This window comes from Petromyzon marinus, chromosome 9 (assembly GCF_048934315.1).
Source record: "Petromyzon marinus isolate PM22_M1 ecotype Great Lakes invasive population chromosome 9, UKy_Petmar_22M1.pri1.0, whole genome shotgun sequence".
Lineage (NCBI taxonomy): Eukaryota > Metazoa > Chordata > Hyperoartia > Petromyzontiformes > Petromyzontidae > Petromyzon > Petromyzon marinus.
In genome coordinates this window covers 14,095,322-14,114,080 of record NC_133675.1, presented here as the reverse complement: position 1 = coordinate 14,114,080, position 18,759 = coordinate 14,095,322, and the positions used below count along the sequence as shown (strand labels likewise).

At 42.7% G+C, this 18,759-nt stretch overlaps 1 long non-coding RNA gene across 2 annotated transcripts in view; it reads right to left on the bottom strand.

Moving 5' to 3' along the window:
- Window positions 1-374: 374 nt before the first annotated feature.
- LOC116940475 (uncharacterized) overlaps window positions 375-18,759 on the bottom strand; it is a 136,637-nt gene continuing 118,252 nt past the window's right edge. For both annotated transcript variants that reach the window (XR_012941343.1, XR_012941345.1), the window contains exon 4: window positions 375-2,518. This is a non-coding gene — a long non-coding RNA (uncharacterized LOC116940475). The remainder of the gene's footprint in view (window positions 2,519-18,759) is intronic.

The window sequence follows — 18,759 nt, the reverse complement described above, 5'->3', positions numbered from 1 at the left end:
TTGATGAAACATGCATCCATGGCTGATGGTGATGATAATGGTGACGTGAACATCAGACAAGCGTTTTTAGTTCATTTACTAAAACGTTTTTTTGGTGTCAATGCACACATCCACACATTTAAAAGATTCAAAAGCACATGTACATGATGTAAAATAAACAATGACGCACTCACAAATACACGTTAATACGCAGGTCTAGATTTGAGCATTTGGTTCAATTTCCATACGTGCAGATCGATGCCTCTCTAGATACAGAAAAAAAACGCTTGAAAAGCTTCTGATTTAGAACAGCAAGCAATGAAGAACCATGAGTGTTTTGAGATGTATTAGTTTCAGCTGCAATTTTAGCAATTAAAATTTTAAAACAAATCTGCAGACACCCATCCTTACTTTTACGTTTTAAACAGTAATTCCAGAAAATGACATTTTCACCGCAATGTAAACAACAGACTACGTGGAAAAGCTCTGACAACTATAAAAAGCACACAACATACCGCACACGTGTACAAATAGTCGTGCACGTGCGCATACCACAGAGATTTACGTTGTTTGGCAGCAGCAGCATAAGCACTCAAACCTTACAGTGGCTGAGGATTATACCCTGTCCGTATTGATAGATTCATCATCAGCAAGCGACCAAGTGACATCTGCCCAACCCCCTGACGCTCACTCTTACAGCGTGCAAAACAGACACAACCGCGTGGTCTCAACATAATCACAGTTCGAGGCCCCTAAAAGACAAAACACTCACAATTCTTCCCCAGTAAAACATTTTTATTTATTTAAAATATTTCCGATTAAATGCATTTGTTTTGTTGCCTATGTTTTGCCTCACACGTTATAGGGGCTGGGCAACCTGCTGCTCTTTAAGGGCTGCTTCCTGACGTTCTTTATGAAGGACCACCGCCGTCTCGTATTCACGATGCATTGCGCCTCTTGAAATATTTTTGTTTAAACTGAATTCGAAAGAAAATTTCTCATCTTGTTGTTTCGGTTTCCGACCGCTGTTCTAGAGCATCGTAATGTTTATGATGTACAGCAACACATTCAAGTGCACGCTGTAGGGATGCATCGAGGTTTTTCGGAATAGAAACCTGATTTAATCTGATGAAAACTAATTCAAGTTGGCATTCATTTATTTTTCAACTCTCGCTGGCGGATTATTGTTGTATTATTTGTTCGACATCTCATTCAGCACAACTCGGTACTGGGTCCAAGTTGAATACGCTAGAGTATTCAAAAGTACTGTACTCAAACCCAGAAAAACGTGGCTGCAACTGGAGTATGAAAATATTTGTTGTTTTGGAAATTATAAAATTTAGTGTATACTTGTAACATACATCTCTTGGTGATACCCCAATAAAGTATGTCCATACACTAGTTACTAAAATGTAAGCACAGAAAATCACAAAGCAAAAGAGCTTAAACATTTACAGGGAGAAAAATACCAAAATCAGCATATACCTTGCATATTAAAGCCCTGCCATGGGTGTTTAAACGTGATACGCCTCTCGAAGAAATCTTGCAGTCAGAAATTAGCCATGCAAAAATTATGCGAAAAATTGCTTTAGATAAATATGTTGCATTGCTCCGACAGAGGGAAGTGGAAAATGAAAAAAACACTCTGCGCCTAATTCCAAAGTGACATGAAAATGCAAGAGCCTCAAAGCACTACAATTACCAAATACAAATGTGGCCTGCATCTGTAATTGAGGAGTGCAGATTGCTTGCTTTTTACACTCGCAATGTTTACTGGGACAGAACAGTTGGCAGGGGAGTGAACAGAAAGTAATCTGACAAATTCACCTGTTACCTACATGGAATGCACATCGGTGACATTTTAGCGAGAGGGAAAAAAAAGCACTCATTCAAGTCAACACGTAGAAAGTACGTCAACTTAACCATGCTGCAATTAACCTGACATGCCCTTCCATGATAAAGGAGGCGATGTCAATCCAGCACAATTTTCACACTGCCGGGCCGCGAGTATCGGTAAAAGCAAACACTGATGTCAAATGAGCTCTCGGGTCAAAACATCTGGGGACCTGTGTTCACCGAAGCACGCAGGGAATGCAGCTATCAGCCAAAACGTTCCAATAATTTGACACGCAATTTTCAGCGCACCTCAAGGTGTGCTGTGGTCTCTCTCATATCACACATAAATGTTTGAATTTTTGTTGTTGTTGTTAAATACTGTGTGTGTGTGTAAATATATGTCAACAGAGTATTTGTGGGGTAGCTTAGTAGTTAGCGCACTGCACTCCAGACCTGGTGACACAAGTTCAATTTCTGCTCACGACCAATAACTGGCGAATATTGAACCAGTCCTGGGCCTTGCCTAGGTCAACTCAGCCTTTATATAGACTTCTACAAAGAGAAAGATCCCCCGTATAGCCTTTAACATGTTTTTTGGGGAAGTGTTGTTCGCGAAGACCTTTGAAGGCCGGCACGGCACACGAGCGGATGAGTGGCCAACATCAAGCCCCGCCGCCTTTGTCTTCCCACTGGTGATGTCGATCTAAGGGAGGCACAGGACCGGTTCAGATAATCTTCTGGTGTTGGTCATGAGGAGGAATCGAACTCAGGTTTGAAGCACAGCCGCGCTAACTGCTCCACTACCGCGCCCACATATATGTACACACACAAATTGAAATAAGTTATTATTTAGGTTCTGGGTGAAGTACTAAATCGCAGGACTGTGAGAGGTGGCAGATATGGCTTGGGAATACAGTGGATTAATCATGGCTCACGATGATGATGTAACATTGCACAAGGTATAATGTAACCCCAAAACATAATTATTGTAATCCTTCAATCAATAAATTAACTTTGAAGCTAGGGTAAAACATATTCAAGATATATAAAGAGCATGGGTGAAATATTAGTCAGTGAGTCAAATACATATTTGAAGTTCTAATTCTAGGATATGCCCCCCCCCCCGCACCTCCGATTAGCATGGTTCACTCCATAAAGTACAAAAGACGTTCGACATACATACACACAAATAGGTAAGAGCTAAAATGTGAATGCGTGAGTTTGCAGGATAATGAAAGATGCATGAAGGTAACAGAACACAGTTATGTTAGAATCATGGACAAAGGCATAAATTAAGAAAATAATATTGTTTATTAAACGAATTATTGTGATAACATGAAAGATTCATTAGAGGTTTTTTTGGGTTAGATAGCGTAAATATTTATGCGATCTGATGGATGATATTGGTCGCGAAAGCCTCCATGTGCAGAGGCGGAGCCAGGGGGGGTGACAGGGGTGACATTCTGCGTATAAGTGTACGACACTCGGTCTGGCGGACACCGTGCAACTGCATTGTCAGAGTGTGTCGCCAACCGGTGGCGTCTAGTTCAACAGCCTGACTCTCTAATCATTCTTGAAATTAAAATTTGTTGAATGTCACCCCGGCCTGAAATCCTGGCTCTGCCACTGTCCATGTGTAATGAGCGACTTCCGACACACGTCATGTAGATGGCTTCTTCTTATTTATACTCACACTGGGCACAACACTGGGTAATATATATGTCTCTACTTTCGCTGCGCTCAGCCGACCTCTCTACATAGTCCCATCGCCTACATCCAACCACACAGCTGACTGATTGGTGTGACGATGACGGCGCTGGGAGACGTGCAGAGGATCTTCCATGCGACCGGACGATGGAGAGAGGTGACGGCGAGCAGCGACACAGCCAGGACCCGGGACCCCGCAACAACCCTTATATAGCTCTCGGCGTGGCTAGGCCCCGCCTCTGGCCACGCCCCCTTCCAGAACCTTCGAGCAGGTTCCCGGAGCTTCCCGACTAACCCCACTTTTTACCTTTAACCCAGATAAGCCCCCCTTCTGATTAGTTGTTACAAAACCTTGCCCATACCCGTGATTACCCTTCCAGGCCGACAGGAGGCACCCTGTCATTGCACATGTTAAACTAACATGAAAGATGTAGGCCCTGGTTTGTGTACATGCAAAACACGTGCCCTATGTACGTAAAATTAAAATAACGAAACTTTACAAAACACACAAGGAAAGGCATGCTGCACATTGGTGTGTTGGATCTGTGGCATGACGGTAGAATGCTGACAAAGGTCCCCCAATGCACAGTGCTTGGCTATGTAGCTCATTAAAGAAAGACAAAGGATAAGGAGCCCTCGTGAATTCAATGTATGGGAGCGATATGGAAGAACAACACTCAACCACCAGTTAAATTTAATTACGCAGCGCTGGTGCCAAGGCTGTGTGTCCAATATCCTGCGCGTTACAGAAGCATTGCCCAGAGCTTGATTTCTTGGAAAACAAATGTTTGCTTCTTAGAAAATGATAGGTTATTGAGACGGTTGGGTGCTTTATTTCGTTCCAAAGCATAAACCTGCTATTGCACACGACATTCAAATATCCTAGATGTGACTGTGCTGGCTAACATCGTGTGGCATTTTGATTTAAAGCTTTCGTGACTGCAGTGATTCATATTCTTGGTTCTTTCGGTAAAGTCACGTTGAAGGGAAACAATAAAATAATAAAATATATATAAAACAATAAAATTCTCACGACGTTTCGACTGCAACACAAGCAGTCATCATCAGGTGTGAAAACCAACAACAAGAACATTTGAAAGTGGCGGTTTGCATTTATTTATTTTTAAACGTTAGCGCCATGGATAGCGATTTGACAGTTTGTTTAGATGGACGAGTCCATCTATGTTCGGAAAAGAGGAGGGGGGAGACTAAAAATTAATGTATGCTGTCTGAAAGCCACCGTAAGCATGAACAATCAATTAAGACCCGAAATGGTTTATCAAATCCTTCCAATGATTGCTAAGCCAGAATCCATCTTCTCGGTTGAAATTGCCTCTGTGTTTGTATATGTGGATAGCCTCATGAACGAATCTCTCATGGTAGCCAGATGGCTTGCAAAGAACCTCTGTCTTGGAGAAGTCAATGTCATGTGAGCCTACTGAATTATAACAGTGATCTGCCACGGCCGAGGTGTTGGTCCTACCGTGTTTAAGGTCTGCTTTGTGTTCATGAATGCGGTCCGAGACATGGCGTTTGGTTTCTCCAATGTAACTACTACCACAGAGGCAACATAGGTTGTAGACACCAGGGTACTGTATGTCCAGAATCACATCTTTTACAGACAGAACCAGATCACGGATTTTATGTAATGTGTTGAAACGGACCTGGATCTTGTGTTTATTCAAGATTTTGGAGATCTTTTTTGTGATCCCCGCAATGTAGGGTAAAGTGGTGGTTTTGAAAGGCTCCTCACCAAAGTTCCTGTACCTGACACCATCACAATCATTGAAGACTTGGTTCATCAAGGACTAAACACTGAGGTACCCCCCTCGTGAGACACTGCTTAACCAATACATACTTCACTTGGAATGGAACTTTCTACAAACAAACTGAGGGCACCCCAATGGGCTCCCCCCTATCTCTGGTTATAGCCTACATTTTCATGGAGAAATTTGAGACTGACGCCATTCAGACTGCCACTCTGCGCCCAACCTTATGGAAGAGGTACGTGGATGACACTTTTGTCATCTGGCCACATGGCCGGCCTGCTCTAGACCAATTCTTCGACCACATCAATTCCATACACCCAGCCATCAGATTTACCATGGAAGTCGACAAAAATGGCAAGCTACTTTTTTTGGATGTCCTAATAAAAAAGAGACCTGATGGTTCAATGAGCCACTCTGTCTACAGGAAAGCTACCCATACGGATGCTTATCTGAAACCGGATTCCCACCACCATCCTTCACAGAAGAATTCTCTTATCAAGACTCTGCACCATAGAGCCCAATGCATATCCAACCAGGAACACATAGGCAGTGAACTCAAGCACGTACACCAAGCTCTTAAGGCTAATGGTTACTCTGACTATACAATCCGCAAAGCTATCACTCAAACCATGAAGAAGGACCCTCTTGAGGAGCCTTTCAAAACCATCACTTTACCCTACATTGTGGGGATCACAAAAAGATCTCCAAAATCTTGAATAAACACAAGATCCAGGTCCGATACAACACATTTCATAAATCCGTGATCTGATTCCGTCTGTAAAAGATGTGATTCCGGACATACAGTACCCTGGCGTCTACAAACTAAGTTGCCTCTGTGGTAGTAGTTACATTGGAGAAACCAAACGACATGTCTCGGACCGCATTCGTGAACACAAAGCAGACCTTAAACACGGTAGGACCAACACCTCGGCCGTGGCAGATCACTGTTATAATTCAGAAGGCTTACATGACATTGACTTCTCCAAGACAGAGGTTCTTTGCAAGCCATCTGGCTACCATGAGAGATTCGTTCATGAGGCTATCCACATATTCAAACACAGAGACAATTTCAACCGAGAAGATGGATTCTGGCTTAGCAATCATTGGAAGGATTTGATAAACCATTTTGGGTCTTAATTGATTGTTCACGCTTAGGGTGGCTTTCAGACAGCATACATTAATTTTTAGTCTCCCCCCCCCCCCTCTTTTCCGAACATAGATGGACTCGTCCATCTAAACAAACTGTCAAATCGCTATCCTTGGTGCTCACGTTTTAAAATAAATAAATAAACACAAACCGCCACTTCTTTCAAATGTTCTTGCTGTTGGTTTTCACACCTGATGATGACTGCTTGTGTTGCAGTCGAAACGTCGTGAGAATTTTATTGTTTTATATATATTTTATTATTTTATTGTTTCCCTTCAACGTGACTTTACCGAAAGAACTAAGCATATCGTGTGGCATGTTTGAAAAGTAATTCTTTTTTTTTAACTCTTAAGTAAAACGTAATGTCGAGAAGGTATCTGGTGTAATGGTGACATCACCTCTATACACGCCTATCAGTTACCGCCGAGCCAGTCGTCATTGCGATGAGGACCTGGTGTTTCTCTTTCGCAGCCAGACATATAATACAGAGGTATTACATTGCAATGATAACCTTATCAAGAAAGTGGCATCGATGATCACTCACAAATCACAAAGCAATTAAATTGTGGCATTTGTTCAAATTTAAAAAAATGTATACCCTACGCTTTGATAAATACTTTAACAAAAGCACCATTAACAAATAATGTCAAACGGTTGTTTAACAGAATGGATATTGCGAAAGAGAAATGCAATATAAAAAAAAATGTGCGGAGGACATGTTTAATTCGTTAATTTCTGTCAGCCAATATGTGCAAAGAAAAACTTTCAAACACAAATGGCTTTGTGACTGCTACAATTCGCGAGATACCTGCGTAAAGGGCAATATTGACAATAACCTGACTGCCTCATACACGTATCAATCACAAAAGAACACAGTACTCAACTAGCCCACACACAAGGGAGAGATTACAAACATCTTCATTTGAGCAGCGATTATATTAAATATTGTCCCAAGAGTGTTGGCTCACACGATCCAATTAATGCATCACACCTGTGCTCACCACAAGAGCTTTCACGGTGTGCTGCTTGCAGGTGCGAGATGATAATTCGACTCCATCAGCCCTCATAGGGGGTGTTAGCACGCACAGTAGCCCTGTTAGACACTCCACCCCGCTGAAAAGCAGAGGGTAGCTTTGTCATAGTTTTCCCTGTGCGATGCACTTCAACGAGACGCATCAAACCTGGGTGCAAACCGGAACATTTTACGACGGGGTCAATTCAAGGTGTGCTTGAGATGAGCCCTGAATTTACAATGATCAACCCACTGCCTGGGCGATGGCCTCTTCCAGGCCGTGGCCATCGCCCGTGGCTCTGATGTTGGACAGCCCCTCAGGTGTGTTCCATTGCTTGGCTTCCACTCCGTTATTATTATTCCTGACCGTCGTGTCGCGCCCAAGCCCACTTACTTTTCTTAGCAGTTAGAATGTCTGTAAGGCCACTATTTCCCCCAATTCCATCGCATAATCGTCATGACAATGATGCACCCCTCTCCACGCTTCTTTGCATACTTTTTAAAACAAATTCTCTCTCCCATTTTTATATTAATGATCATGTTTCTGAACAATGTCGTATAGCAGACAGCATGCACTGATTACAAACTTAACTCTCATTGAATATTGGTGTGCTACTTTGGATTAGCAAGTTCAACTTTTCTGAAGCACTGCAACCTGCTCTCGCTTGCCTCTTTATTTCATCATTTTGATGCCGGTCGACCCCCCAGGAGCTGCCCTTGCGATGCACAAAATCAATAAGCATATGAAGCAATGTGTTCTTAAGTTTAGCAGTTGAAAGCGTGACAGTAAATTAGAGAGAGGGTTATTGGCCAACATCTATTACACACACACACACACATTAGTAATGCACACACACTTACACAAATCATCAATTTGTAAGATCGGTTGTTCATTGTTCATTTACTTCACACACTAATAATATACTTGTCTGCTAAGAGAGTGTGGCACACCATTAGCATTCCAAAAATTGGGAAACTTTTCTCAAAGCACGAGGGACAGTGTTAAACATAAATTACGTATTTACAGCCCTTTGTCAATCAACTGCTAGATGAATGCTTCCCAATGCCATGTAAGCCACGGGGATTGCTTGACCCGACTACTCCATGCTGGTGAATGCGGGTTGGTGAAGGGGATCGTGGGCTCAGAACCAATTCAGATATCGCTCCGACTGGGAAGACAACTCGCCACGTCCGCGGTGCAAGTGCGCTAACCGGCACCTCCGATTTAGCACGGTCGGATATGAACCTTATGGCGAGATCCCCGGGGTCCCATAAGCCCCTGGCTCTCGCATGAACTGCGTTGCAACGTCATTTCATGCCTGTTGAAGGCGAACGATACGGCGATCTATTCCTCTCGAACGAGCTCTACACGATGCACTAATCAAAGTATAAAAGTTGTGTTTATGACTACGGAATTCGTCCTCGCTGCTGTGCTTGTACGACACGACAACAGAATAATCCGCGCCAGGTGGGTCGCAGCGTTGATGTGCCCGGTGGGAGGGAGTCGCCAAAAATGAATTCATTAATTACGATTTTGACTTCCCGTTCATTCAGTACCCCGGGGTCCCGCCATAAGGTTCATATATACGGTGCGAAAGAAGTTCTACATACATAAATGCATAATCACTCCATCACTGGTCCACTGCATGCATGTTGAACTTCTTTCGCACCGTACGTAGCCAACTGTGCTAATCGGAGATGCGTGGGAAGGACAACAAACTAAACAAACAAAAAATCACCAAAAATAGTCTATACGCAGTATTCAAACAGGAAATGCAACTGCAGTGTATGTTGTTCTCTGCCTAAGCTTGTCACTTCTCTATCTTACGCAACCCAAAATTGCCTTGCACTCAGCACACTGCATCGCTTTAATTGTACCCACAAAACAACTACAATTTCACAGTGCTGATGCATTACACTGTGTAACATTTTTTTTTGTTCCTGGTAGCAATTGTTATTTACTAATTGCTTATGCCTCAAAAGTACAGAAAATGGCTATTATTCCCCACAAACTTTGCTTTTGTGACCAGGACAGTGATATTTTGAAATGTACCTATTTTCCAGAACATTCCAGAGAGATTCAGTGCTGATTAAACTTGGAGTAACTTCTAGAACATTCTAGAACTTTCCAGTAATATAAATAGTATAAATAAAGGGGCCTTAAGCCCACCAGTTTCATTTAGTTCCAGCTGCCTAAGTGGATACATATCTGCATTTTTCTGAGATGGCATCAAGAGGCTGCAAGCAACTGCTACTTCTGCATGGTGGACCCTTCCAAACGTCGGACTGGCAAGAATGCACCTGCCATCACGTATAATCCATCACCCCGCTGCCACACTACAATGAGCTCCCCGTACCGGCTCCTCCGGATAGAGAGCAGCCGTCTTTAGAAGAGAGCAGCAAGTAGATCCAGATGACAATTTCAGAGGTGGAGCTGAGGAGAGAAACCCATACTACCCCAACCAAAAAGACCTAAACAACTTGATCAGAGATCTTGGTCTCACCAAGTCCAATGCCGAGCGTTTGATGTCTGGGCTCAAGCAGTGGAACTTGTTGAATAAAAGTGTGCAAGTCGCAGATCAGAGGAAGTGTCACAAACCGTTTTGCAGCTTCTTCACCTGTCAAGATGGACTCTGCTTCTGCCACAATGTGACCAGTCTGTTCGAGGCAATCGGAATCGCGTGTAACCAGAATGAGTGGCGCCTCTTCATTGACAGCTCATCCAGGAGCCTCAAAGCCGTGCTGCTCCATAATGGAAACAAGTACCAGTCTCTTCCCCTGGCTCACTCGGTGCACCTCAAAGAGGATTACAATAGCATCAAGACCTTGCTGGACGCCTTGAAGTATGATGAGTATGGCTGGGAGGTCATCGGAGACTTCAAAATGGTGGCATTCCTGATGGGTCTCCAAGGCGGTTTTACCAAGTTTCCCTGGTATCTTTGCCTTTGGGACAGCAGGGACATCAAGGCGCACTACCACAGGCAGGACTGGACACAGCAGACCGAGTTCTCTGTGGGGAGGAACGTAAAGTGGGCACCACTGGTGGACCCCCGGAAGGTGCTGATGCCACCACTGCACATCAAATTGGACCTTATGAAACAATTTGCCAGAGCTGTGGATAAGGAGTCGGCAGCCTTCAAGTACCTTGAATACTTCTTCCCTAAGCTGTCTGAGGCAAAGGTCAAAGCCGGTGTCTTCGTCAGACCACAGATAAAGAAGATCCTGAAGTGCAATGAATTCCCCAAGAAGCTCACTAATAAGGAGAAAGCGGCTTGGGACAGCTTTGTCGCAGTGGTTCGTGGCTTCCTGGGCAATTACAAGGTCGAAAACTACGTGGAGCTGGTTGAGACTCTGATGAAGAACTATGGCACAATGGGCTGTAGGATGTCCCTCAAAGTCCATATCCTTGATGCTCATCTTGATAAATTAAAGGAGAACATGGGAGCGTACTCGGAGGATCAAGGCGAGCGCTTCCACCAGGATATACTGGACTTTGAACTCCGCTGCCAAGGACAGTATAACGATAACATGATGGGAGACTACATTTGGGGGCTGATTCGTGAAAGTGATTTACAGTATAATCGTAAATCTCGAAAAACTCCTCACTTCTCAAACTTTTGTAGTAATTTTTTTATAACTTTAGTATAAATACATGTAAATTTTTATTCATGTCTTGTTTTCTGACTTTATGTGAATGAAAAGACTCAAATTCGCCCGTTTTCTAATTGAAATAGGTAAATTTCTTAATATCACTGTCCTAGCCACAAAAGCAAAGTTTCGTGGGGAATAATAGCCATTTTATATACCTTTTAGGCATTACGAAATAACACTTACTACCCAGGAACAAAAATTGTGTTACATAGTGTTATATTTTGACTTAAACCTTTCGTGACTGCAGGAATTCATATTCTTTGGGTCTTTCAGTAAAGCCACGTAGATAGAAAAAAATCTAACTCACGACGTTTCGATCGCAAAACCGAGCAATCGTCCGAACTTACATTTACAAGCAAATTTCTCTCTCCAACTCGCTCTCTCCTACTCGCTAACATGTTGCATGTAAATGTAAGCTCGGAAGATTGCTTGTGTTGCGATCGAAACGTCGTGATTTTGATTTTTTATCTACGTGGCTTTACTGAAAGACCCAAAGAATATTGTTATATTTCTCTGCCTTAATGGACACAAACTTTCCACGATGAAAGGTTAGTTACTTGCGGTCAAAGTACTTACTGTAAACGGGCACGTTGTGTTCAATTTCAATGGTTCGTCAGGAGTAATCATTGTTTAAAGTAACCTTTTGTAAACACGCCTCAATATCTGTCTGTATCGTTTAGCATTAGGTACACGTGGAACACTTTAGACCGTCAAATATTGACTTCCAAGAAATTACCGGTAATAACAATGTTCCTATAAAAGTGGGATATTGAATTTGAGCCTGGGCCTAATCACACGCGATGCCCACGTGCAGTGAGATATGTTCGGTTAATAGGCAGCTCTTTAGACTCCAGTAACTATGAGAGTTACTCTCCGCAGTTATTGATTATGATTAAATGTGTTCCTTTTTCACCTGTCCGGGTATGATGAATGCTATTCATGTATCATTCATCATGCCATTTTATAACCATTTCCATAACTATATTGTGCTGTACATGAGTTCGATTCAGCTGCAAAAATTGTCACCGCCTTTTTGTGGGTAAACACATTTGTAAAGTAAAAACAAAATTACGTGCCTTACAAACACTGCAGCGTAACACGATATCACAGCAAATGTCACGTGATTGACATTACAGTTACATACCTTCATGTGTCTACACTTACTCGTTCAGGGATCGTGTTACATGGGAAGTTAGAATCATAAATACGGAACGGTGAAGCTTGGTGAAGGTGCGGGTAAAGGGATGTCTCGCTCACACCACTACCAAGCACGAGGGCCTCCTCCACCCGAGTGAGCTTTAGGCAGCCCCTCCACATGGTATGTTGAGCCTGCCCTCCTACACTGGCCACATACATGCCTTTAGGAAAAGGTGGAAAAACTTACCAGAATCAAAATCTTTATTTTATCCTGGAGAAAGCCGATGACATTTGAAGCTCTTTTTCCACACGTGTCCAGTTAGGAGCGGGTCAGAAAGTTACAACAACGAACAATACAAAAACGATAGGAAAAAGCACACTTGACCCAACCACTCGCGACCTACCCATCGACTGTGGTCCATTTAAACTGCTCGGTGGGCAGAGCCATCTGGATTGTCTCAACTGCCGTGCCAGGAGATTGAAAAGGTGACACCTACAGATTGCAAGTCCAGTGCACTAACCATTTCACCACCTTCATGAACAATTAACCATTATTTTTGCGGTCAGTTTTGCAATCACTAAAAGAACCTTGCCAAGTAAAAAATATATTTGCGTATTTTAATAAGGTCTCTTGATATCAAGGTACTCAATAACTGTGATTATCCAGTCATCTGTCGCAATGCAGAGTAAACTCTTTGAAACAACAACACTGCACACGCATGTGAACACAAATGCACCCTCTTTGAATGCCCTTCCTGACCTTTAACTGACTATGCCATTCCGCATCAGGGATTTTAAATGACATCCATGAAAAATAAGTGCACAAAGTTTGTGGAAGTGCAATATAGGTGTAGATTAAATAGATCCCTTGATAAAAAGACTGTGCACACGTAACTAATTCACTCGAAATACTCGGCTAAAAGTGCACTTACAAGTGTAGCAAAACATTCTATGGGGGGGGGGGGTAAAGATCAAGCACCGCTCCAAATTCCCTTCTCAGTTGAATAGCCGAGTGCTTTCGGCAGCCAAACAAATGGGTATTCAACGAAGGAAGACATTATCCACATTTTTGGATTCTGCTCAATATTTGGTGGTGATTTTAATAATCCCCACCACTTAATTGTTTTTCTAATTCCGAATTGCCGGGTGACACGGCGCTGACTTTTTTGTTTAAAGATCTGCAGAAATCCTCGAGGAAGCGCACGTCGGTTCGTATATGTGAATGTGTGAAATGTTAATGTGTGAAATGTTAATGTGTGAAATGTTAACGTGTGAAATGTTAATGTGTGAAATGTTAACGTGTGAAATGTGAATGTGTGAAATGTTAATGTGTGAAATGTTAATGTGTGAAATGTTAATGTGTGAAATGTTAATGTGTGAAATGTTAATGTGTGAAATGTTAATGTGTGAAATGTTAATGTGTGAAATGTTAATGTGTGAAATGTGCACGTGCATCCTTCACCGATTGCATGTGCAAGCACAAAATACAACAGGAGCCAAAATCTCATAGTTCATTAAAACACTGGCTCGTGTCCCAGTCGACACGATAATTTGTTTCGTAGAAAAGCCAGCAGTGGCAATGCCATCCATCTCCCCCCTTTTGGAAAGCGAAACATTTTGCATGAACGCAGTTGCGCAAATTCAATGTGCATACATTTCTGATTTGTATATGAATTGGGGCAATGTGGTATTATAAAGGGGTTCTCTGTTCAGTGCATCCCGCATGCATAGTTAACGTTGTTTGATTAATAGTTATCCAGAATTTGAATCGTGCAAATAATAATTCATCATGTTGACGTGCTTACACACACGCGCTCCACTCGCACATGCTAGCAGTCATTAGCCAACTGCATGTAATTTCCTCTAAAGTAACAGGGGATGGAGTTAATATCTGCCAGAAAATGTAAGAAGTTTTTTTTTTTCAAATCCATAAAATTAATATTTTCCCTTTGTTGTGAACTTTTAAAAAATTATTGCAATCATGTTAATGAAACTAAGGCAACCATGTACGCATTTTTAAATAAAGAAAAAATAAACCAACAGTAAATATACATCATCATTAACCATTATGATAAGAATCATTAATACAACCAAATATTTTTTTGCATGAAAACCCATATCCCAGTAAATATGCCTTTCCCACAAAAAGTAACATTGCCAGAAGATGCACAGCACATTGTTGTACAGCACAATAAAATCAAGCGTATAAGTCATTGTAGGCAAGCCTATAGCTTCCATGAGAGCATTATTTATCATAATGTCTGGACTTGCAACATTTAGCAAACACGAACATGAAAAGGTCAGGCAGAATTTATTACTCATTGGGGGATGCTGGGATATCGGGGACGAAGAAATCGTATCTCACACAGCCAGACACGTGACAGGCATTTAAAAGTGGGTCGAAGCCAACAGCAGCAGGGGATGATGAATCTCCATTGTGGGCGACAAGGCCATGACAAGCCAGTTGCGGCCTAATTATGCGAAAACACTTTGTTAGCACAGAAAATCTACAAGTTCTGCTCGCTACAGAGGGGTCAAGAGTGCCTGGGATAGACTTCATAATAAAATCTTCGTAAGGGAGGCAGTACATATGTTGAGTTGAGGGCACAGTTGGCAGTTATGTTTATTATTGCTTCGGCATGCTCACAGTATGGGTCAGCATTTTTTTAAAACTTGTTATAACTTTAACCCCAACAGCTAACAAAATGAAATTCATTTTTAACAGCACTTTGACTGCACAGACAGCACGAGCGCCAATACAATATCTGACAACAGTTCAGCCGGTGCATTGAAAAATCACACGAATTTATATCTTGCCTGTTCCCCCCCCCCACCCCCCCCCCCCCTATAAAATCCAGTGTTTAATCACATTGAAACAGGTGCCAAATTATCGTCATACACGTGAACGAGTGTGAGCGTCAATGTGCAATGTCAGGGTGCGGCGAAGTATGGAATATTCTTCCGAACCGCAGGGATCTCCGAAAACGAGCTCGCAATTGTTTAAAATGTGATCGTCATAATTGAGCCTTGGCCACCCAGCCACCGTAAGCCATCAATAAATTGAAAATTTGTATTGAGCCCAGACAAAAAAAAGGAAAAACCGCAGGTACCCCCCTCTGTAAACCTCTGCCCCGTATGATCTGCAGCACATAATGTCGGGCAGTCACATGATTGGACACAAGGCCTCCAATTTACCGTCAGTGGTGATGTTTATAGCTCACAAAGCATTGGTGCACAAACACTATAAAAACGTGATGGCGGTGCCAACACGTATCGCCACGGTGACCCACTTTATAAAACCGATACAGCCCAGCATGAAAGTGTCCTATCATAAAGGGACCGCGAGCCTGACATTGAGAGCACTTTCCATGCAGCTCGCTTAGTGTTGTGGCCTTAAAAACTGAAATTTTTGGCAGGAAGCCAAGATTGTCAGAGCCGGGATATTAACCACAAACTAATGCACCGCAAATTGCAGCACGGCATAAGGAATGAGTCTTCGTCTTTCAATCAAGTTGTCTCCTGTGTGTGCAGGGGGGGGGGGGGCTGATAAAACGGTCGCATCGAGAGACCTGCACGCGCATTAGAGCCATTTGCCATAAGACATCTGTTCATATTAATGAGGCATATACTATATCACGGCCAAGACTTAGAGAGTTGTTCGTTTAGTTTTGTTAAGTATCGATAACTTCACAAAAGTATTAATTGAAGTCTGCACTTGTGTCATGGATGATATCATTCAACATGTGCGCTGAATATATTAGAAAACAATGCATAAGCTATTCTCTTTTAAATAATCAATTTTTGTGCAGAGCATTTCACTATGGGCCACTAAAGATGACACAAACAAACCCATTTACCACAAAGCCATCTGCTCACTATCCGTGCCACAGGCCTTCTGGACGGCTTAATGTTGGCAATTAGCACGAGTCTGAAATACCAACCATGAAGACGGACAATTTCTTCAGGTATTGCTGCAGCAAGGGTCCGTGTGATGGATGGGTGTAGACGGAGAGAGTCGAGAGGCGCTGCGCTACGAACCCAGCGACCCAAGTGCTATTCCCACTCACGGCCAACACCGGTGATGATTATCTGAACTGGTCCTGGGTCTACCCGAGGTCGACTCAGCCTCAAAAGAGTACCTGGTGCGTTGTGTAAAAGCATCGACACAGGGGAGACAAAGGCGGCCGGGCGTCGTGCTGGCCACCCGCCCGCCTCGTGTGTCCCTTGCCGGCCTTCGTAGGTGCTACTCGCTAACAGCACTTGCCCCCAACAGTCTGTTAGAGGCTACACGGGGGATCTTTGTCTTTGTCCTCTTTGCTGCAGCCTCCTTGGGTCCAGGCAAAGCCATCACATAACATTCAGAGCACCGTGCTGAGGAACAAATAATCCATCGGGAAATAACAAGGATCCCTGCATACACATCTATACTGTTTTACATTTCTAGTGTAGCCAAAGGCTGCTGCGTGAACTCCTTATAGTGGCAGTGTGTGTGCGTGTGCGACATACACCGAGAGCACTGAACCTGGCGTGCTTTGGCAAGCTAATGTGGAAACTAACGAACTTATTGTTGTTGAAATGCGCTTATGGTGTAGGTGATTTTTGTTGTTGTTGTTTGTTTAATGCTTCTGCAATGTTTGTGATGCGACCTCAGGTTTGAGTACCATTATCCTCAAATGTCTCTAAACACAAAAATCTCTCAAATGCGGTCCATAGCCTTGCAACACTGCTTGCCCTTAGGGACTTTATAGCCACATTACTTGCTCTGCAGTACATATACAAAACCCGTAGAAATATTTAATTTGAAACCTTTCGATAAAATTATGATTCAGATTTTTTTTTGTCCCAATAAAGATTCAATTGTACGTGAAAGCATTGGGCTTAAACATATTATACAGTAGGTAGAGAGTTCACGTGCAATCATTGTGCACCAGTGCCATCCGTTGATTAACAAAAAAATGAGCATAACTTGACAATTAACTTGACAAACAGTGGGCAAAACGAGGCCTATATTAGTTTTAGCAGACTTCTTTGCTTTGTATGGACTATTTCTTCAAGCAAGCATGAACATTTTAATTGCGGTGTTTTTTTTTCCTCTCTCTCTCTCTCAAACTCTAACAAGCTATTCCTCGTCAAACTGCAGTTGGTCTTTTCTAAGTTCACTTTACTTTTTTCGCCTCTAGGTTTTTTTTAATACTCATGTGTCGACTTTAAAAGAGATGTCTCGTCCAGTGAGAACGTTTTCTCTAAATTACCCCACAAAAGTGGCTAACTTAGTAAATCAAATCACGTAGATTTGCCCTGACGGAGCCCCTAATGTGTTAGTTCCCCTGCCCCCCAACCACGAACGTGAATTATAAATTAACTTCTCTCAAATTGTTAATCGCATTGTTTCACAACTGTCCGCAATACTAGTGACGAATACAAGCTCTGAACAAGAGTCACCACCCACGGTCTAGGCTGGCTATTTGTAAATGATAAAGGAGTTAAAGGTAACTGTCCTGTGTTTAGGCATGGCTACTAACACAGTTTGTGGGGTTATTGTTGTTGAGGCGTATTGAGTCATTTTTTGGCGGCCCGAGTGTTGGGTCCCATTAGCCCAGTAGGGGTCCCATAGGTGGTGTTGGTGGTTATCCCCTGATAGCAGCTGGCTTGTATCGCTTATCAGGCGCCATTTAATTGTATGGTTGATTACCTAGTGCAGGTGACTGGCCTGACTCCACTCGAATTCTGGTGTGTCCTTCAGCAAAGACAGAGGGAGTTCCCGTGGGATCTGACCTGCCTAGGCTATGGCAAATACAGCCAAGCCTTTACATTATGAGACCTCCTTTGCCAGTAACAAGATATAGGAATAGGTTTTACCCTTTTAACTGGCACAAAAGCTGACTCCTTTATTCAAGACATCATGTTTGCAATAACCGCAACACAAGCAGTCAAAATGCAAACAAAAAGGACAACTCTGATAATAATAATATGCACTGTCCTTGAATTAGATTGGTCCACACCCGAGACGGCTTTTCTTAGAGCCTATTCCTACAGCCAAGCCTATTGTTGCCTAGCTTCATGGTGAATGCATAGTTTTGTTACTGGACCCCTTCGTGTACGTTCACTCACATCCCTCGTATACAAGCAAATTGTTGGTTGCGTTCGCGTGCAACCTGACGAGCCGACTTCAATTTCCATCCATGGCCAATATCAGTGGTGACTGATAACTGCACCGCTCCTGTGTCCCGCTATTCACTGTATTGAAAGATTTATATATTTTTAAAATCATCTCACCTACTAAATGAAAATCATAACAGATTGAACGCACGACAGGGCTTATAATAAGCAGAAAAATATGAATGAGGTAATAATACCACGAGCAGAAGGTTACATGAGCACGACATTAAATGTTGTATCAGCTTACATAAGAATTGCACTCGTGAACTCTAAAGGCTTGCCTAGAGCCATGCACTTTCATTTTATGAATGGCATCAAGAACGTTTGAGATTCATGGCCATCGGTTCTGGGTGCCGAGATGT